Here is a 22,318-nt window from a genome sequence, read left to right as displayed (position 1 = left end):
TATTCAGGGACTCAGCCTCCTCTCTAGCGCAAGGATTTTAAACTTACTTGTGTGCCATGGTGGGAAATATTAGTAGCTCTACGACCTCCTGGGACCTCAAAGTCCTCCGCTGAATTCTTGGCTGGTGGTAAGCAGACTGAGGCACAGAGCAAGTGGCGGATTGTGCAGGAGATTTTAGGGGCCAGGCTGAAAGTAGGATTTGTCATTTCTGCCCATGTTCTGTTGGCTAGTACTCAGTCAGTTCAGTTCAGTTGCTCAGTCATGTCCGACCTTTTGCAGCCCCATGGACTACAGCATGCCAGGCCTCCCTGTCCATCACTAACTCCAGGATTTTACTCAAACTCATGTCCATTGAGCTGGTGATGCCATCCAACCATCTCAGTCACGTGATCCCAACTAATCCCGAGGGGAACTCAGGATGATCAATCTCCCTGGTGGTGTAGAAGGACCATCAAAGAAATTGAGAGAATACAAAGCCTCAGCACAGTATCACATTTACAGAAACATGATCCAGCCACCAAAGCAGCTTCACAGTGATCCCAATCTTTGAGGAGTCCAGAGAACAGACCCACTGCAGGGCTGCTGCTTTTCCAAAAGTTTTTATCAAGTTGGGTTCATTTAGAAAATCTCACACATCTCAAGTATAGGGTTTGATGAGTTTTTACAAACTGAACATCCCTGTCTAACTAGCACTAGGTCAGCCCTTTAGAAGCCCTCTAGAACCCCCTAATGGTCATCAACACCTAAGTGAGCCGCTATCCTGACTTGTAACTACGTAGATAACTTTTGGGGCTTGCCTGGTTTTGAATATTCTATAAATGGAATCATGAATTCTTTTGTGTCTGGCCTCTTTCATTTACCACTAAATGACTTGTGGGAGTCATTCACATTGTTGTGCAAAATTGTTCCACTTTCCTTCTTGTTGCTGTATCGGTGTAAACACATCCTGATTTATTTACTCATGCTACTGTTGATGGGTGCGTGGGTCATTTTAGGATAAAGTGAGCCGTGCTGCTTGAACATTTTAGCGCACATGTTTTGGTTGAACATAGGGACACGTTATCTGCTGGGCAGGGACTCCTGTACCTCCTTCCTGGAACTGAGAATCCCCGGATCACAGAGATGTTCGAGTTCTGCTCTAGAAGAAAACCACCAGTTTCTCAAAGAGATAGTACCCCCCCACCCCCGCGGGAATGGGGTATAAAGGCACCAACGTTTGGTTGTCTTTCTTTCTTCGGAGTTTCTTAAAATCCTCATCCATTTTGTTCCATTTTGACCCTCATACCTGAGGCTGTACCCCTAACTCCCCACCTCCAAGAAAACTGCTTCCCAAACCAGAATCCTTGAATCTCAACTTTTCTCCACTCGCCCCTGTTTTCACTTTCTTGCTTCTCTTTGGTGCCTCCCAGCTCATTCTCTGATTCTCTGTTCCCCAAATGTGGGAATAAGCCTGGCTGGAAGGAAGTGGAGGAGGTGGTGGGAGGGATGGGGTGTGGTGGCGGGGAGGAGGGTGAATATGCAGAGATAAAATTTCCTTTAGAGATGGAAGGGGGTATGCATGGGGAGCTGGCAACACTCACTCATTAATAATTTTTGTATCTGTCACACAGAGAAAGAGAATGAAAGAAAACCCTTAAAAATCATTAAGATGAACTGTCTGGAGGAGCGTGGGGTTGTATGAATATTCACATGCACATGGGGTGTGGTGGCAGGGAGGGCCATGGAGGGGGCCTGAAGTGAGGAAATGAACTCCCCAGATCCTCCCCCACCCCAACCCCTTAGGGAAGAGGGGCAGCAGGGTGAGGCGAGGGGCAGGGGGGTGTAGGACCTGCTGAAGTGGGTGTTGAGCAAAGGCCTCTGGAACCTAAGAGCGACCCTGGCTGGGAAAGGTGTCAGGCAGGCGCTGAGGCGGGAGGCAGCTGAACGGCCCCCACTCTTGAGAAACACGCAATCATTAATCAGCATCACCAGGCCCCACTCAGACTAAGTGGCCTCTTGTGATTAGGAATGGGCCCTTGAAGAAGAAAAACTCAGCCTTTAAGCATTTTAAGTGTGTGCATTTGACAATGGCTTTCTTGATAGCAATGGGGTTTCGGAGGGGAGTTCCAAGTGCAGGGCTGTGTGTGTGTGTGTGTGTGTGTGGCTTTGGGTCCTAAGGAACAAAGGCCATCAGAGGAGTTGTGGGCCAGCCTTGGCAGCAGGAGACGAGACAGTCCGCCCTGCAGGTTCAGTTCTGACTGGGTGCCTCTCTCTGGGTAGGAGCTGGAGCTTCCAGGAATGGTGGTGAGGGCAGCTGGGGACTGGTTACCCTCAGGACTTCTGAGTCACACGGTCCTGACGCACCCAGAAGCCCAAACTAGAAGGAAATAATCTGGCTCCCACCTTGGAAGTCTGTTAAGTCAGGGTGTGTGTGTGTGTTCAGTTGTGTCTGACTCTCTGCGACCTCATGGACCCCCAGGCTCCTCTGTCCATGGAATTTTCCAGGCAAGAATACTGGAGGGCTTTGCCATTTCCTACTCCAAGGGATCTTCCTGACCCAGGGATCAAACCTGCATCTCCTGTGTCTCCTGCATTAGTGAGCAGATTCTTTACCACATAAGCCACCTGGGAAGCCCTGTTAAGTCAGGTAGTATATGTAAATAATTTAGCTCTGCTCAGGAATGTTATTTCTTTCCTTCCCAACCATGAACTCAGGTCATCCCCACAATCATTACACTCTGAGGGTAGTATTGATGTGAGAGTTGGACTATAAAGAAAGCTGAGTGCCAAAGAATTGGTGCTTTTGAACTGTGGTTTTAGAGAAGACTCTTGAGAGTCCCTTGGACTGCAAGGAGATCAAACCAGTTAATCCTAAAGGCAATCAGTCCTGAATACTCATTGGAAGGACTGATGCTGAAGTTGAAACTTCAATACTCTGGCCACCTGATGCGAAGAACTGACTCATTGGAAAAGATTCTGATGCTGGGAAAGATTGAAACCAGGAGGAGAAGGGGATGACAGAGGATGAGATGGTTGGATGGCATCACTGACTTGATGGACATGAGTTTGAGCAAGCTCTGGGAGTTGGTGATAGACAGGGAGGCCTGGCATGCTGCAGTCCATGGGGTTGCAGAGTCAGACACAACTGAGTGACTGAACTGAACTGAGGGTAGTACTGTCTTCATGCTGCAAATGAGGATGCTGGGGCTCAGAAGAAGCCAAAGATCCACAGCCTTCTCAGTTAGAGGCAGAACCCAAACCCCCTGCCTTCTGTATATTTAGCATGGACTAGGGGGTCCAGCCAACCTTGGCACCGCTGACACTGCCCTTTTCCAGCCCTAGAATCTCAAGCCAGTTATTATATCTCCTTGAACCTTGAAAGATGAGGCCCACCTCATCAGGTTGGTGTGAGATCTCGGTGAGCGAATGTTTGGGGAGCACTGGGTGCAGACGCTGTCCATGGAAATCACTTCCCAGCCTTCAGATCCGTCATCAGTTTGACCCTCACAACAGCCCAACGAGGTTGATGCTGTTACGGATGAGGAAACTGAGGGTCCGAAGGTGGAGACTTCGCTGCGCCCCTGGCTATACTTGCTTTGTGGAGCTGGTGCTTGTTTCCAGGTGCGAGAGAGGCTGGCAAAAGGCGATCGAAACTTCTGTGCTGAGGTGGAAGGCAGGAATCCCACACATGGAGGACTGCCAACAGGCACGGGATGGCCACAAGGCAAGCAGATGTGCGCCGTGCTCGTGGCCCAAGTGAGGGCGTTTTGGGGACATCACCTTATTCTCTAATGACCCTAGAAAGGTACAGGTTTTGTCTATTGGTGTTCAACTTGCTGGATTTCCCAGGTGGCTCAGGGGTAAAGAATCTGCCTTGCAATGCAGAAGATGCAGGAGGTTTGAGTTCATTCCTTGGGTTGGGAAGATTCTCTGGAGAAGGAAATGGCAACCCACTGTAGTATTCTTTCCTGGAGAATCCCATGGACAGAGGAGCCTGGCGGGCTACAGTCCGTAGGGTTGCAGAGTCAGACACTACTGAGTGACTGAGCACACACACACATTCAACTTGATACGTGCCCTTTCATACTTTTTCCTGCACTACTATGGCTGAGGAACTGTGTTATTCAGACTCCCTTGCCAGTTGGGCTTCAGTTAATTATTGCAGTGAAAGTCACCTGTGGGAAGTCAGCACGTAGAAGCTGTTTATCCTCTGGCAGCAGGTAAGAGGGCTCTCCTCGGGGAGTGTCTTCAGCCCTCCCAACACTGGTTATGGATTCTTGGGAGTCACCCCAGCCCCGTGTTCCTGGTGGACATGGGCCTGTACCCACGGGCACTTGAAGAGCCATGGAACTCGGGGGAGAATCAAGGCTTTCCCACTATCCCAGGGGTCCCCTGTGGAGTCGTGGCTGCTGCTGCTGCTAAGTCGCTTCAGTCGTGTCCGACTCTGTGTGACCCCATAGACGGCAGCCCACCAGGCTCCCTCGTCCCTGGGATTCTCCAGGCAAGAACACTGGAGTGGGTTGCCATTTCCTTCTCCAGTGCATGAAAATGAAAAGTGAAAGTGAAGTTGCTCAGTTGTGTCCGACCCTTAGCGACCCCATGGACTGCAGTCTTCCAGGCTCCTCTGTCCATGGGATTTTCCAGGCAAGAGTACTGGAGTGGGGTGCCATTGCCTTCTCCGGTGGAGTCATGGAGTGGATACCATGTCACTGGAGGGGCCTGAGCGGTGACTGCTCACCCGGATCTCAGGCTAGTAGGCTCCACCCAGCGATGCCAGAGCCAAGGATGCATGGATGGGAAAGCAGAGGAGCTGGGGAGCAGTGCTGAGCTGGAATCAGATGGACCTGGGGCCGGTCCTCTCGTCACCACCTCCCACCTGCCTCTCAGCTCCCAGAGTCGCTGAGTCTCCAGCTCACCATCAGTAAAATCAATAGACTGATACCTGCCCCTGGGGGTCGTGGGGAAGCTGGGTAGAAAAGTGCACGTGAAGCCCTTTGCAAGCAGAAAGAAGGGAGTGTCTTTTCATATGGAGGGAGCACTCTCAGGCCCTGGAGAAGGACCCTTCAGCTGAGGAGTGATCTGGATTTTCTGGTCCTCCTGATGGGAGGCGGTGGCTCCCACAAGAGGGTGAATGTTCTCTCCACGTGTCCATGTGGCTTGGCACATGTGTAGGCCTGGTGCTGTGCTGGGGACGCTAAGGTGGAAAAGTTTCGGTCTCTGCCCTGAAGTAGTCCTAACGGGAGATGCCACAACCCAGCGAGATCACAAGTCACCATGAGAGATGCATTGAAGGGGTGTGTGGAGGACACATGGGAGCTCGAAGCAGAGGCAGCTCCCCTGGACTTGGGGGTGGAATCACAGGAAACTTCTAGAAGGAGGGGTGGCTCAGCTGAGACCTGAGAAAGGAGCAGGGTTAACCAGATAAAGGAAGCAGGGCTGGGGAGAGGGTCTCAGGTAGATGGGGCAGTGTTGCTAGGGTCTAAAGACAAGAGACATGGAGGACTGTGCAGACAAAGGGTGAGGACTGTGGGGGTGACAGGCTGGAGCAGGGAGGCCAGTCACATCCTGCTAAGTCAGGGGTTTGTATTTACTGCTCCAGGAGAAACCCAACTGGCCTGGGCCCAGCACCAGGCTGATTTATCAGCTCCAAGTGCCAAGAATGGGCGCGTCACCTGTTCTGAAATCCGAGGCATACAGGGACCAGGGTGAATGCTCTCTGCCCCTTGTCCAGTGTTAACCCCAGCTGCCTCGGGCCCCGTGGACTCTAGCCTTGGTTCTCGGCAGGAGAAAAGTTCCAGGAATGGAAATGGCCCCTCCCAGGACCCGCTCCACCCTCTATTCACCTCTTGTCCCTGCTCTTTATCCAAATCCGAGGTCCTCTCTCTCTCCTCACTCGTCAAGTCAGGCAGGAATGAGCACCGTGGTTCCCACGTGCCCTCCAGACAGGTGATTCGCATGTGGAGACCGGACGGGCTCACCCTGGTGTTTCTTTTTATTTTTTTAAAAGTAATTTTATTTACTTATTTTGGCTGCGAGGGCTTTTCTCTGGTTGCAGTGTGTGGGCTGCTTCTCTCTGCAGTGGCTTCTCTGTTGCGGAGCACAGGCTGTAGGGCACGTGGGCTTCAGTAGTTGTGGTTCCCGGGCTCCGTTGCTCCGCGGCGTCTGGGATCATCCCAGATCAGAAACTGAACCCCATTGGCAGGCGGATTCTTTGTTTCTATGGAACAACCAAGGTTGTTTTCCCATCAGAGAAACCCCTTCAGCTGTGCAAAGGGAGGCAGATGGAAATTAAGTAGGAGAGAAGGTGAGAAGAGAGAAAAACACTTGTTACCAGTGTTTCTGTTAAACCCTGCCTCCTCCCACCTGCTACTGCTTGTGGTTTATTCTTCTTTATCTCTGAACCCGGAGTGGGTGGCACCTCCTCCAGGAAGCCAACCATGCCTCCCCACTTCTTAAAATTTACTTTTTATTGAAGTGTAGTTGATTTACAAGGTTGTATTAATTACTGTCCTGTGCTAAGTTGCTTTAGTCACGTCTGACTCTGTGTGACCCCATGGACTGTAGCCTGCCCCTCCTCTGTCATGGCATTCTCCAGGCAAGAATACTGGAATGGGTAGACATACCCTCCTTCAGGGGATCTTCCCGACCCAGGGATTGAACTCGTGTCTTCTGCATTGAAATGTGGGTTCTTTACCTCTAGTGCCACTTGGGAAGCCCTGTGTTAATTACTGCTGTACAGCAAAGTGACTCACTTATACATACGTGTGCATTCTTTTTTATATTCCTTTCCATTATGATTTATCACAGAATATTAAATATAGTTCCCTGTGCTATACAGTAGGACTTTTGTTTATTCATTCTATATCTAAAGGCTTACATCTGCTAATCCCACCCTCTAACTCCTACCCTCTCCCACCCCCATCCCCCTTGACAACCACCAGTTTATTCTCTGTGTCCCTGATTTTGTTTCAGTTCCATGGGTTAGTTGATTTGTGTCATATGTGGGTTTCCACATATAGGTGATATATGGTATTTGTCTTTCTGACTTACTTCACTTAGCTAGTTGTATTCACATTGCTGCAAATGGCATTATTTCATTCTTTTTTATGGTTGAGTAGTATTCCATTATATATACATAATAGCATACACAGAGACACACACACACCCCACATCTTCTTTGTCCATTCATCTGTTGATGGACATGTAGGCTGTCTCCATGTCTTGGCTGTTATGGATAGTGCTGCGATGGGTACCAGGGCACCACACTTCTGCTTTGAATTGATGCTTCTCTGCTTTCCAGTTCTCTCTGCTGGTGTCCAGCTGTAATTGTTGTTGACCATTATGCCTCCCCCACTAGACTCTGCAGGCAGAGTCTTTATAGTCTGAGCCACCAGAGAAGCCTCAAAGGATACTCAACTTCATTTCTCCCCCACCAAGCTTCAGTTTGAATTTGGACTGATTTGAATTTGAAGGAAGATTTGTCCTTGATAATTACTTGAGAACTAAAGACTGACTGTTTGTAATTCTTACTTGCTTGAGCCCACGAAAGAGGAGGTTACTCTGGTTTCTCATACTTTACAAGGGACAGTGGACCTTTTATGGCTCAGAGGCTTTAGGAGTAAGTGAACTGATGGCTCTACAAAGACGACTTTGCTGCTGCTGCTACTAAGTCACTTCAGTCGTGTCTGACTCTGTGCGACCCCATAGACAGCAGCCCACCAGGCTCCCCCGTCCCTGGGATTCTCCAGGCAAGAACAGTGGAGTGGGTTGCCATTTCCTTCTCCAATGCATGGAAGTGAAAAGTGAAAGTGAAGTCGCTCAGTCGTGTCTGACCCCGTGCGACCCCATGGACTGCCGCCTACCAGGCTCCTCCGTCCATGGGATTTTCCAGGCAAGAGTATTGGAGTTGGGTGCCATTGCCTTGCTACATGGCTGCAATAAGATGTTTATGCATGCCATGCCAAATTGTCTCAGTTGTGTTCAACTCTTTGCGACCACAGGGACTGTAGCCTGCCAGGCTCCTCTGTCCATGGGATTCTCTAGGCAAGAATGCTGGAGTGGGTTGGAAAATAAAAAGTTGGTTCTGGAGTATAGTATTTCAGTTCTGGTCTTGGGTATGTAACTAACTGGAAGATGACCTTAGGCGGATGACTCATATTGGACTGTTTTTCCCCATCTCTGAAACAGGGAGGCCTGGGTTAGATGAATTCTGCCACCTTGCATCTTGGTGACTCTGAATCAATGGCTTGTTTACCTGGATTCCTTGGCCAGAATCCCCTGGAGTCCATTTGAGTGTTTGCCTTCCACAGGCTGGACCTCCTCCGGGGCTGTACCACCCAGAGCCCTTTGTCACTGGCTTCTGGTTGGGCTTGGCCCTGGGAGGCAATGGCAGGAGATTGGAGGGCTGGGGGCTGGCGGGGAGGGAGTCTGGCATTCCTTCATTTCTCTTTTCCTCTCTCTTTGGTGTTGTGTCACCAGCAGTAGCTACAACCAGGACTCCAGCTAGTGGTCCTTCCTACATGGCACTAACGGTCACTGGCTTCTGGTAACACTCTTCCCCCGAGGCTCCTTCAGCCCCACAGGCCTGGCCAGATCCGGGCACCTTGCTTGTTCCTTTAGCCCTGACCACACTCATCTAAGCAGTCCCTTCAGCATGCTCTCTTCAACCGAGCCACCTGTGGTGGGTAACGTTTCCTCTTGGGCTTCTGACCCTCCAGCACTGCATCAGGGCTTCACGTTTGTTATCTAATCGGTCCTCACAGACCTCCCGATGCAGCCATTATCTTCCCATTTTACACCCAAGAAAACCAAGGCTCAGAGAAGTTCAGTGACTTGCCTCCAAAGACAGGATTTGTATGGCCCAGCTCCGATGTCAGTGTTCCTCCTATTCCAACTGCTGGTCGTGCGTATCCTCATCTCTTCCCCTGTTTCCAGGCAGAGAGACTTCTCAACCTTTCCATCCTTCATAGTTTTCCTTTCTGGTATCTTGGGACAGGACATTCATCTATCTATGCTCTAATTTTTACGTCTAGAAAATATCAATGTGCCCACCTGGTGTCTTAATTCATCTGTGTTGGCAATAGTTGGTGAGAGCTGTTAGTCGAAACCCTGCTTTCCTGCTCGTCTGCAGTCAGCCCAGGCAGGCAGGGGGCATGATCCTAGGGAAGAGCTTTCTCCTGCTGCGGGGAAGAGGCAGGGATAGGAAAACAGTGGGCAGTCTAATGCCGCCCTCTCTGGCTCCAGCCTTGAATCCTTCAGGTTTGTCTTTGATCTTGGAAGCCAAAAGCCTCTCCCAAGTTTATCCTAAGGAAACAATCAGAGACACAGGAGACCAAGGATGAACAAAGATTGCAGTAGCAAAAAAACTTGGAAACGCCCTGCCTGCCCATCAGCAAGGCGTTGGTTAAATAAATCATGGTCTGACACTGAAAATGACTCATTTGAAAATCCACTGAAACCGGTCTGCATGTGTTGACATGGAAACAATGTCCAGAGCAAGTTGTGAAAGGAAAGGGGTTATAAAAGCGTGCATGTGGTGGGACGCAATTTTTATAAAAAATAATCTTGATCTGTTTTGTTCTCTCGCCACATCCAACCAGGCAAAACTACAACCTGCAGACTTTAGGCCCTTTGACTCCTCACTGATCCAAACACTCGGGCAAGGCCCATTTCCCCACGGGCGGGTGGGGTGTGTGTCCCATCCTTCCTTCACCACGGGTCCCATTCATCTTCCCATCCCTTCTTCCCGTGATCTTTGGTGGGCCACTTTGCTCACTGCTGTGACAGCCCATTGCACTGGGATGAAGTTAGTCATCTAGCCTCCTGCCTTCCTCACTAGTGAAGATGTGGATTCAATTTGGGGGCTCCAGAGCTCAGCCCTTAGTATGTGTTGTATTTTTAAATTTTTTAATTTTATATTAGGGTATAGTCGACTAACAATGTTGTGTTAGTTCCAGGCGTGTGGCAAAGTGATTCAATGATACATATACATGTATCTATTCTTTTTCAATTCTTTTCCCATTTAGGTTATTACAGAATGTTGAGTAGAGTTTCTTGTGCTATATAGTAGGTCCTTGTTGGTTATCTATTTTAAATATAGCACGTATGTGTTTGTAGAGTAAGTGAATGAGTGAATGAACCAAGATGGGATGCTGGAGGAAAGGGTAAAATTGGTTTAGTTTCTTTCACATATATGCTTTAGTCTGGGCCCTGCTGAGGCTACACATAATGTTAGAGGCAGAAGAAATTGGCACCGACACCTAAAAATTCTAAAATGTAGGGACTTCCCTAGTGGCCCAGTGGTTAAGACTCCAGGCTTCAACTACAGGGGTGGGGGTTTGATCCCTGGTCAGGGAAGTAAGATCCACAAGGCATGGCCAAAAAAGAAAAAAGCTAAACTGTAGAACACACCTTTCTAATATCTCATGGAAATGCTTATATTAAAAAAAAAAAAAACATTTTTGAGTCCATTATGCTAGGAGGAAAAGAGAAAGCTCTTCCCAGTAGAATGCCAACTAAACACATAGAAGGAAAGATATGCTTTACCATCTGAACTGCCAGGGAAGCAGGAGGAAAGACAGAGCTACAAAAATCACGGTTTTGCAGCCATCAAAGTATTCATTGATTTAAGCAGATGTGATTCAACTTGATTTTCAAGTTCATTGAGAATCAATAGCAGAGGCCAAAATCATTGGGAGAAACATTAGAGAACAGGCTATTTACACAGTCTCAAGATATCTGCCACAGATTACAGATTATTTACAAAGGGAAAAATGATAGCTTTACAGTGGAGAAACCTGGCGGACACCACCTTCACCAAATGATGGATGTCAACATCACCAATGAGAGGATAAATGGACATCCGGTACATTCCGACGTGTGGCACTGAGAAGGCCATGCCGACTTATGTCATATTCCTGCCAGAGTCCTGTAGCATTTGAGAACCAAATCATGAGGACACCATCAGACACGTGCAGCGAGACAGTGACCTTACTCGTTAAGGATGTCAATGTCTTTAAATGTGGAAGCCAAAGGCTGGGGAACGGTTCCAAATAGAGAGGAAAGAGGCATGACAAGTAACTGCAAAATGTAATTCAGGGTTGGATCCTGGAAACAAAAGTTGGTGTAAAGGGAAATACTAGACAACAGGCAAAATTAGAATGGATTGTATACGAGATAGTAGGATTGTAGTAATGATACTTATGGATTGTATATGAGATAGTAGGATTGTAGTAATGATACTTATGGATTGTATACGAGATAGTGGGATTGTAGTAATGATACTTATGGATTGTATATGAGATAGTAGGATTGTAGTAATGATACTTATGGATTGTATACGAGATAGTAGGATTGTAGTAATGATACTTATGGATTGTATACGAGATAGTGGGATTGTAGTAATGATACTTATGGATTGTATATGAGGTAGTAGGATTGTAGTAATGATACTTATGGATTGTATATGAGATAGGATTGGGATTGTAAGATAGTGGGATTGTAGGATTGTAGTAATGATACTTATGGATTGTATATGAGATAGTAGAATTGTAGTAATGATACTTATGGATTGTATATGAGATAGTAGAATTCTAGTAATGATACTTTCCTGAATTTGGTAAGGGCGTTATGGTTATGCTTTATTGGAATTTTGTGTGATGAAACATTTTGAATGTACAGAAAAATGAAGAGTATAATAAATATTCATTACCTCGTGTTAACCATGAGTTTGCCATCCTTTGTTTTCTGAAATATTTTAAATATTTAAAAGTAAATTATATATATCTCATGAGTGGTGCTAGAGGTAAAGAACCCACTTGCCAATGAAGGAAACAAAAGATGCACGCTTGATCCCTGGGTGGGGAAGATGCCCTGGAGGAGGAAATGTCAAACCACTCCAGTATTCTCGCCTAGAGAATCTCATGGATAGAAGAGCCTGGTGGGCTACAATTCATAGGGTTGCAGAGACACAACTGAAGTGACTTCGTATGCACGCACACATGATATTTCACCTCTTCATTATGCATCTTTGAAAGATGACATTTTCTTACATAATCCCCAGACCATTAATATAATAGTAATGAATGATAATTTCCTAGTATCATCTAACATCCATCCACATTCAACTTTTCCCATTTGCCTCTCAATGTCTATCTTAGAGTTCCTCTGGTCAAACCAGGATCCTGTCAAGACCACATTTGGTTGTTATATAAGAAAAGCCTGAAATTTTTGTCCTGGATCTTGGCTTTCTTAATCTCCTTCTACGAAGGGAGGGAAGTTCCTCCCTTCGGTGCTTCCCTCCTTCCTTTCTCCCACATTATTGATGGAGAGCATTATGCTGGGTGATTCATCTGGGGGTACACAGATGAATAAGATAAGATCCTTGCCTCGGGGATTTCAGGGCCCAATGAAGGAGGAACAGTCACAGGAATAGGTAATTATCAATCAGGGTGTGAGAGCTCTGCCAGAAACAGATGCTAGGTATTCCACGCGTCTTCAACTTCCATCAGATGATGGAGGAAGAAAAAGAAAGAAAAATTGGTTCAAAGAGGCAGCTGGGAAAAACAACTAAATAAAAGTTTTTTACAGGTCATGACGTGGATGTCAAATTCCCTTAGTCTCTTGGTCCTTCATTCTTAGGAGTGCACAGGAGATGATCATAAAAATCATTTGATACCCCAGTTACTCAGTCTGCTTTTCTCTTCAAAGCTCCTTGAAAGACTCCACCCAATCCACACCTCCTGTCCCAGCCAGCCTTCCATGACCACAAACGTGAAAGCCAGGCTCCCAGGAGGGGGGATGGTCTACACGGGTGGCCTGGGGTAGGATGGAAAGTCCTCAGGGGCTATGACCCTTGGGGCGTGTATCCCATATACCAACCTGTTTTGAGTGCTTGTGCTCATGTGCTGCTTCCAGGGTTGTAGTGGGTCCCCAGACCTGATGAACACTTGAGGGGCTGAAGCTTTGTGGTTAAAAGCATGGGCTTGGAATTCCCTGGTAGTCCAGTAGTTAAGAATCCACTTGCCAACGCAAGGGACATGGGTTCAATCCCTGGTCCCAGAGGATCCCACGTGCTGCAGAGCAATGAAGCCCATGTGCCACAACAACTGAGCCTGTGCCCTAGAGCCTGGGATCTACAACTCCTGAGGCCTGCATGCCCTAGAATCTGTGCTCAGCAACAAGAGAAACCACTGGAGACAAAGCCTGCGAACAGCAAGGAAGACCCAGGGCAGTCAAAAAAAAAAAAAAAAAAAAAAAAAAAGACATGAGCTTTCCTTTCAGAGAAACATGGGTTCAAATCCTGGTTTCCCTGGTGGCTCAGACGGTAAAGCATCTGCCTGCAATGCAGGAAACCCGGGTTCAATCCCTGGGTCCTGAAGATCCCCTGGAGAAGGAAATGGGGTGGCAACCCACCCCAGTATTCTTGCCTGGAAAATCCCATGGACAGAGGAACCTGGTAGATTGTAGTCCATGGCGTCACAGAGAGTTAGACATGATGAGCGACTTCACTTTCTTTCTTTCTTTGGGTTCAAATCCTAGCTCCAACACTCACTCGTTCCTGTGGCTTTGGGCAGATTCCTGAATCTGACTTTGATGAAATCATTCTGAAGTCTGAACTTTACTCTGATGTGGAAAATGATGCAGTTTCTCCATTTCAGGGTTTCATTGTTTCCCTGTGCCATGGAAATCTTTCCTCCTTGGAGTCCTAGCCATTCTGATAGAGAGCTACATCCTGCTAAGACCAGCCCAGTTCCCAGCCTGATTTCTCTGATGGAGCCTGGGAGGTTTATTCACCTCTGTGGGCTGGACAGAGACAGTGTCCAGCAGAGAGTGTCTAGCAGACAGTGTCCAGGCAGAGAGCAAGGGCAGCTGTCTTGCCAGGGCTACTGGTCAAATGACCCCAAACAAATGTTCTCTATTTTTCTAACAAATACCATTGTGTGTGTAGTTTGGTTGAGGAGAGATGCAGAGTGATATGCCCTGGGTTGGGGGAAATATTCTTGTACAGCCTACTTTTTAGTAGGCTGTTCACTGTGTTGCTGTTCGCTGCTCTTTAATTAAACACCGTTTATGGGCACACAAGCACCTTCAAAGTTCCCATGGGCAGTGCTGACAATCCTCGTTCAAAAGCTTTAGACCTATCGCCCTAAAGCTTTCTTTAGCTCACTGCTGGCCAAGTGAGCTGGAGTCTGGAGACTTTTAAGAGAATGTTGGCCCAGATTCCTAGGATCATATGATCACACCATCTCAGAGTTGGAATGAATAGTTGGTGGTTGTCTGATTTAAACCGCGTCATTTTCCAAATGAGGAAACTGAGGCTTAAATAGGGGAAATGACTTTCCCAGGGTTGAGAAAGCCATTAGTAGTAAAACAGGGGCCAGAATTTGGTGCCCCTTTATTCTGTGATAGCCTTGTCATGGATGGGGCTTTCCAGGTGGTGGTAGTGATAAAGAACCTCCCTGCCAACGCAAGAGACATTAGAAACTCAGATTTGATCCCTGGTTTGGGACTATCCCCTGAGGAGGGCATGGCAACCCACTCCAGTATTTTCGCCTAGAGAATTCCATGGATAGAGGGGCCTGGCGGGCTATACAGTCCATGGGGTTGCGGAGAGTTGGACACGACCAAAGCCACATAGTACACTTACCATGGATACGCCCCATGATCGTGGAAAGTTACTTGTCCTCTGCTGCTTAACTGTTTTTCTGTCTGTTGGTCTCATGAGAATTCCTGCCAGACAGAGAACAGTCATGAACAGATGTGAAGATGAGCATGGGCCATAGAAATGGGTAATGAGACTTATCCTATTAATAGCAGGACACGCTTTCAGTTGGTTTTCCAGTTTCATTTCGCATTTACTCAAACAACTTCTCATGTAACCCTATTGAAGCTGTGAGCCACATGGTCCAGTCCTAGGATTAGTTACAGAAGCATAATCCAAATAAACCAAACCATGAAAAGGGAATTTAATATTTTTCTCATCTTTCTGAAAGGACATTCAGCAGGCTTCTGTGTACATCCCATGGCAGCATGTCTTTTTCTTTAAATTTTTTTCATAGTAAGTTATTAAAAAAAAATTACTTATTGACTGGGCTGGGTCTTCGTTGCTGTGTGTGGGCTTTCTCTAGTTGTGGAGAGTGGGAACTACTTTTTAGTTGCGGTGTACAGGCTTCTAATTGTGGCGGCTTCTCCTGTTGCAGAGCATAAGCTCTGGAGAGAGTGGGCTTCAGTGATTGTGGTGTATGGACCTAGTCGCCCCACACCATGTGGGATCTTGCTGGACCAGGGATTGAACCCGTGTCCCTTGCACTGGCAGATGGTTTTTTAACCACTGGACCACCAGGGAAGCCTGGTAGCACATCTTAAAGTTCTCTGGACTCTTGCTCAATTATATATATATCTATATCTATCTTGCACTCTGAAGCTGTTCCCTTACCAGAACTTTGAAGAATTTTTTCCTTCTCCACCAGCTGCAATGGCTTCCACTTACTGAACTTCCTCTTTTTTTCTCTCTTCATTCTTTATTACATCGATTGATTTGGCCTGTTTTCCTTACATCCTTCTGCTTCAACCCCTTTGCTACTCTCTTTCCATGCTGACTCTAGACTCTACACCAGAAACGTCTAGGACTTAATCTCTCGGGAGATGAGGGAGGAAGAATTAGGCTGTCAGTTAGGAGTCTCTTGAGCAGGTTGGGTAAAGGGAAGAAGTCTGTAAACAGTAATCTATTTTATCCATCATGGGTATTTTCCCACAAATGATTTTTTTCAAATATCTTACTACTGTCCCTAGTCTAATTAAACTTTTGATATCGCTAGTGCAGATTTCTTTTTACAATGAAAGTGAAAGTCACTCAGTTGTGTCTGACTCTCAGCAACCCCATGGACTGTATAGTCCATGGAATTCTCCAGGCCAGAATACTGGAGTGAGTAGCCTTTCCCTTCTTCAGGGGATCTTCCCAACCCAGGGACTGAACCCAGGTCTCCTGCATTGCAGGCAGATTCTTAACCAGCTGAGCCACAAGGGAAGCCCAAGAATACTGGAGTGGGTAGCCTATCCCTTCTCCAGTGGATCTTCCCAACCCAGGAATCAAACTGGGGTCTCCTGCATTGCAGGCAGATTCTTTACCAACTTAGCTCTCAGGGAAGCCCTTATTTATACAATACACAACCTAATTTTGCATGCTTGCCTCATCCTGAACCTGTGTTAGCAATAAAGATAAAGAAGACCCAAGTCATATTGTTATGCTGTACACCTTAAATGTGTGCAGTGCCGGATGTCAATTATATCGCAATAAAACTGGAAGGAATAAAAAACCTTAAAAAAGTTGTAGATTTTATCTGCAAGGAGATCATAGGTTATATGACAGGCACAGAGACAATTATAATACTGTGTGTCTAGAATTATAATAGAGGTATATGGAAGGGGTTTTAGGAGCACTGAGGATTGAAGCCCCTGACTTGCCTGGAAGGGGTCAGGACAGGATTCTTGGAGGACGTGATATTATTCCTCTGGGTCAGGCAGGAGAGAACCTGGACAGAGTGGGGGATGCAGAGTAGTTGAGGATGGGCTTGAATAATGTGCACACACATGTGTGTGTGTGTGTGAGAGAGAGAGAGAGAGAGAGTGGGGATGAAGGGAGAGGTAGGATGGGGGATATAGGGGATTGGAGGTTGGGAGGTACAGGCAGGGTACCAGGAAGAGCAGGGCTGGAGCCAAGAGGAGCTTGGGAGCCCCTGAGGGATGAGAGGCATGATGGGACTTCTGCTGTGGAGAAGATGAGCCTGGTTGCCACCTTGAACACAGATGGGGCTGTGGGGAGAGATGGGGCCGGGAGGTAGGTGAGGAGGCTGTGCAGGGAAACGAGGGGAGGGTCTGCATGATGACTGTGGATTTGGGGGCAGTGGAGGGTTTTTTCAGAGAGAGATTTGGGAGCTAGAAGTGAGAGAAACTTGTGTTTGGTTAAAATCCAAGAGAAAGGCTACCCACTCCAATATTCTGGCCTAGAGAATTCCATGGACTGTATAAGCTGCTGCTGCTGCTGCTAAGTCGCTTCAGTCGTGTCTGACTCTGTGCAACCCCATAGACAGCAGCCCACTAGGCTCCTCTGTCCCTGGGATTCTCCAGGCAAGAGCACTGGAGTGGGTTGCCATTTCCTTCTCCAATGCATTAAAGTGAAAAGTGAAAGTGAAGTTACTTAGTCGTGTCCGACTCTTCGCCACCCCATGGACTGCAGCCTACCAGGCTCCTCCGTCCATGGGATTTTCCAGGCAAGAGTACTGGAGTGGGGTGCCATTGCCTTCTCCCTGTATAGGCTACGGAGTCGCAGAGTCGGACACAACTAAGCGACTTTCACCACACACACACACACACACACACCCACACACACCCACACACACACACACACGTGTGCGCGCTCGGATGCAAAAACTGCCCCCGACTCCTGGCTTGGGTGATTGAAGCTGCTGCCATTAACTGTTCACCAAGACAGGAAATATAGGAGCAGGTTTTGGGGGAAAAAGATACAGGTAATTTTGTAGTAATTTAAATGTTCCTTAAATCAGCCCTCCTTATAATTCAAGAGTTAACTTTATTCAGTTTCTACCATCACACTCTTTCTCTCTATATATATTTACATATAAAGCTATGTATTAAAAATACATAATCATATATAATATAACTATAAAACATATGTATTAAATACATAATCATATATAACTATAAAATATATGTATTAAAAATACATAATCATATATAACTATAAAATATAAACATATATGAAAATTTATAAATATATTTTATGTAAAATTGAGACACTATAAAATTCACCCATTTGATGCATACAGTTCAATAGCTTTTAATATATTTGGAGTTGTGCAACCGTCACAATATCAATCTTGTAACGTTTTCATTACTCCACAAAGAAATCTCACATCTCCTAGCCCTCACCCCCAATCCTCTCTCTGCTCCATCAACCCCCACTTTCTGTCTCCATAGACTTGCTTATTTTGAACGTGTCACATAAGTGGAATCACAGCGAGTATATTTTCAAACTGTAATCCAATCTGCCCTGCATCTTTGTTATCAGTTCTGCAGACACGTGCTGAGCAGTGGGGTAAGAGTGTAGGTTTTAGTCATGACTCTTTCATTTCTAAATGACAGTAAAGCAACTTGAACTAATTTCGAAGCACAAGGGGATTTATTGGCTCACGTAACTGGGAAAGATGGGGTGGACCTAACTCTAAGGTTGACTGGATCCAAATATGTAAATTATGTCATTTGTCTCTCTCCTTGCCTCTGTCTCTTTCTACCTCTTTCTTGCTCTCTCCCAGCTCTCTTTGCTTCAATTTCTTTAAACCTCAGGGAGGACTCTCATTAACCCAGCGTGTGTCACGTGTGTATCCCTTGGGCTACTCACTGAGGTCAGAGATCATGCTATGATTGGCTAGGCTTGAGTCACATGACTACCCATGGAAAGAAGGGTCTGGTCCTGGGCTTACAGGGGAAAAGCAGGTGTATAGAAGACTATCCTGCAGGGAAGGGGTGTGAATGTTGCTGAAAGAGAGGACGAAAGGAATGCTGGATGGATGTTCAGCACATTTTCTGGTCAGGAGGAGCATCACACTAAAAGAAGATTGAACAACCAAACGGTACCTGGATAGAACTTCATAACATCTCGTGATACAGGAGTTCAGAGCAGCAGGGCTTCCGGAGAACCACCTGGGATACGTGTGTCTCCCTTAAATCCAGCCTCTCTGTCACCCAAGATGTACCTGTGTTTGGTCAGTGGAACTTCAACTGGGACTGGAAGAAATGGGGAAGGGGTGCATTCTAAGAGGGGAAATTGCGTGGACTCAGGGAGTGCTCACTATTCAGCAAGCAGACCAGAGGGCCCCAAGGAAGAGAGACTGGGTGAGGAGCTGGGAGATCATTTGGAGAGATGGACCTGAGCCCAAGGCTGTGACCCAGATTCAGCGATGGGAAGCAAGTCTGAAGGAAAAGATGTGGAAGCTATTTTGTTTCGCTTTACACATCTTTTATGTAATATGTTACTCATCTTGGTAAATCCAAAACTATGGTTTTGATTTCCCATCAGCAAGCAAATAGCATATTCTTTGGCAGTTACTCAGGGTCTTTCCAAGTGGATAACCACTTTAGTTTTCTTTGTGACTATGTTTGAATTAGGGTGATTCGGTTGTTTGTCAAAGTGGGTTGTTCAAAACTGATGGTTTCTTGTTTTGTTACACATTAACAGACTCCTTGTTGAATTTCTACTACTTAACATCCTGACACTGTATACCTTTTTCACTTCTGCTCCTTGTACTATTTTCTGATTTATGCATTTGGCCAACCCCTACTCATCCTTCAAAACATAGATCACGTTTCCTTGAGGAGAGAGATTATACCTAACTTCTCTCTCACCTGGCAAGTGGCACAGGGAGAAATGAACTCATGCATGAATGGGAGGACTCATATCCATCCAGCCTAAGGATGGCATGTAGGTTTTGTGTCACTTACGAGTGCACTTTAATGCAAGTGTCAGTCAAATCCAATGAGTGGTGGGTTAAACAAACAGGTATTTATTTTTCTCACATATCACGCTGCTTGAAAATTTTCAGCTGTGGCACTAGTTCAGGGATTCAAAGACGCTATCAAGGACTTAGTGTCAAGATCAGCAATGCACACAAGGTAAGAACAGGGAGGAAGGAGACTGGCCCCAGCACGTGCATCTTATTGGCCACTCCTGGCTGCAAGAGAAATTGACTTTCTCACCTGGGATTGGGGTATGTCAGTTCCTGAGCCATATCTTGGGATGATATTAGCAAGGATGAATGAGGGGATGGATACTAGCTAGGCAACCAGTGGCACCCACCACCTATGTCATAGGTTAATAGATTCAAGGTGAGGCTGTGTTCAGTATTGTGAAAGCTGTCCAAGTCTGCTGGGCAAAGGGACTTCAATTGATTATTAATGTCTGCTGTGAATGTGGAGTGGGCCATATAGCATTCTTGGTGTGTATTGTCTTTTCTGATCCAGCCCCTAGATTGATCTGTGTGTTGGACCATCTGTTTCCCCCTCCTCACTTATCCCACCTGTTCTGTGTGCTGGGAGGCAGATTGCAATGGACTGAACCAACAGATCCCCTTACCCTTTGACTTCTGGGTTGATTTGGCCACTTAGAGGCAGAGAAGGCAATGGCACCCCACTCCAGTACTCTTGCCTGGAAAATCCCATGGATGGAGGAGCCTGGTAGGCTGTAGTCCATGGGATTGCTAAGAGTTGGACATGACTGAGCGACTTCCCTTTCATTTTCACTTTCATGCATTGGAGAAGGAAATGGCAACCCACTCCAGTGTTCTTGCCTGGAGAATCCCAGGGACAGGGGAGCCTTGTGGGCTTCCGTCTATGGGGTCGCACAGAGTCAGACACGACTGAAGCGACTTAGCAGCAGCAGCAGCAGCAGGCGGTGACTGGAGAACAGAGGGTGGGAGGAGAATGATGTCAGGGTATTTCTCCTCCTGTTGGGTCACCATGGTTTCCTGAAGGCCACATCTCCTTTCAGAAACCCCTTTCTGTCCATCTATCCTTTGTAGGTTCCAGTAACTGCCCCCACCCACTTACCCCTTCAGACCAAGCTCCTTACATCCTCCCTTTTTGTCTTCTCCAAGCCCTGCCCACACCTTTGTAAACATCATTTTAATGCACTTCCTTTAAATCCCCCGGTTTGTGCCCTGTCTCTTTTTCTCAAGGATCCAGCCTGAGGCAGTCTGTAATGCTTTAGGGGCTTGTTCTGCGGGAGGGTGTGAGAGTTATGGATGGAAACCTTTGTCTTCCCCCTTCTCAAAGTCCAGGGCAATGTGCCTCCTACCTTCTGGACTTGCAACATGTCATGGGATGCTCCTGGATATCTTTTTAAATTCATTTTTATTAATCAAGCTCCCAGAGGTAATGATGGGCCCTCTACTGTGGTTTGTAAGTACATCCAGCTGCAAGGCACTCCAGATGGGAGCTCTCAGGAATTGGTAGGAGGGAACTGATGTCTCTCCTGGTTCTCTCCAGATTGTATCGTGGCTGGCCAGTGAGAGCTGTCATTTCTGCAGGCTGTTGGTTAGAAGTGACTGTGCACCAGGTGGTCTGGAAGGACAAGGGTACCCGCAGCTGGGGTTCCACGGGATCGCCATCCTGTTACTGCGTCTGCCTTCGGGCTCCCCAAGGCCTGGGGCGTCCACACTCTGAGAACAGGCTCCGTGATGTATCAGATCCCACACCACGCCCCGGTTGTGGAGGAGGCTGGGGAGGAGCCCTTCAAAGCCTTCAGAGCAGTGTTTCTTAAACTTGAATGAGCAGATGAGTCAACTGGGCATGATATCAAATTGCAGATTATGATTCAACAGGTCTGGGGTAGTGGCTGGGTTCTGCATTTCTCACAAGCACCCTGGTGATGCTGCGGCAGGGCACACACCTGAGTAGCAGAGACTAAGAGATGGGCATCCAGCATGGTAACCACCAGCCTCATGGGGCTATTTATATTCATTGTCTTTTCCTTATTATAAATCTCATAATCTTATCAAATCATCAAAACGCTGACTTTCTAGGAACAGAAACCCAACTCATCAAAAGGTTTTGAACTTGGGTCAAAAAGAGAAATGTGTTGGTTTTTATGAAACTGTTAAGATAGGGAGCTGGCTAGGAATGGTGGGGCCCAGGGACCCAAATGATGTCGCCGCTGTCATCAGCACCACCATCACCATCATCTCTTTCTTCTTTCATTCCTCCTCTGCCTCTTGATTTTTTCAGCCTCATTCTCACTATCTGCAGGCTGGGTTTTCTCTCTCGGGCAGGGAATTAGCTGGTGGCTCCGGGCTAATATCACACTCGCCATCTCAATGGGAAAAGAGAGCTTTCTCCCAGCATCTGAGCGCTTGTGCATCACACTGCACCCGGCTTGATGGCTAAAGTGCCAGGCTTGCCTGTGGGAAGGGAGTGGGTCACTGTGATGGACAGCCCCTCAGAATTAGATGAACAGAAGGGGGGACAAGTAAACCTGAAGGAATAGATGTACGAAGAGGTATGGGGCAGACAAGACAGCGGGTGTTCACGCCCCTCCATGGCTTTCACCCCACCTGTCCATCTATTCCCCTTAACCACCTTTCTCCTAGTTTCTGCCACCCTTTAGTCATTCCCAGGGGAGAACACATAGCCTGACATATTTTGCTGAGTGCTTCAAAGAGCACAACCGTCTGCCCTATGTATTTTCATTGCAATCAATTAGCAAGGCTTTCTCTTTGGTGCAGAAATTAAATACAAAAAGACAAAAGTTCTGGCAGGCTTTTCCCTT

Source organism: Bos mutus, chromosome 14 (genome assembly GCF_027580195.1).
Source record: "Bos mutus isolate GX-2022 chromosome 14, NWIPB_WYAK_1.1, whole genome shotgun sequence".
Classification (NCBI taxonomy): Eukaryota; Metazoa; Chordata; class Mammalia; order Artiodactyla; family Bovidae; genus Bos; species Bos mutus.
Note: the sequence above shows the minus strand (reverse complement) of the source record.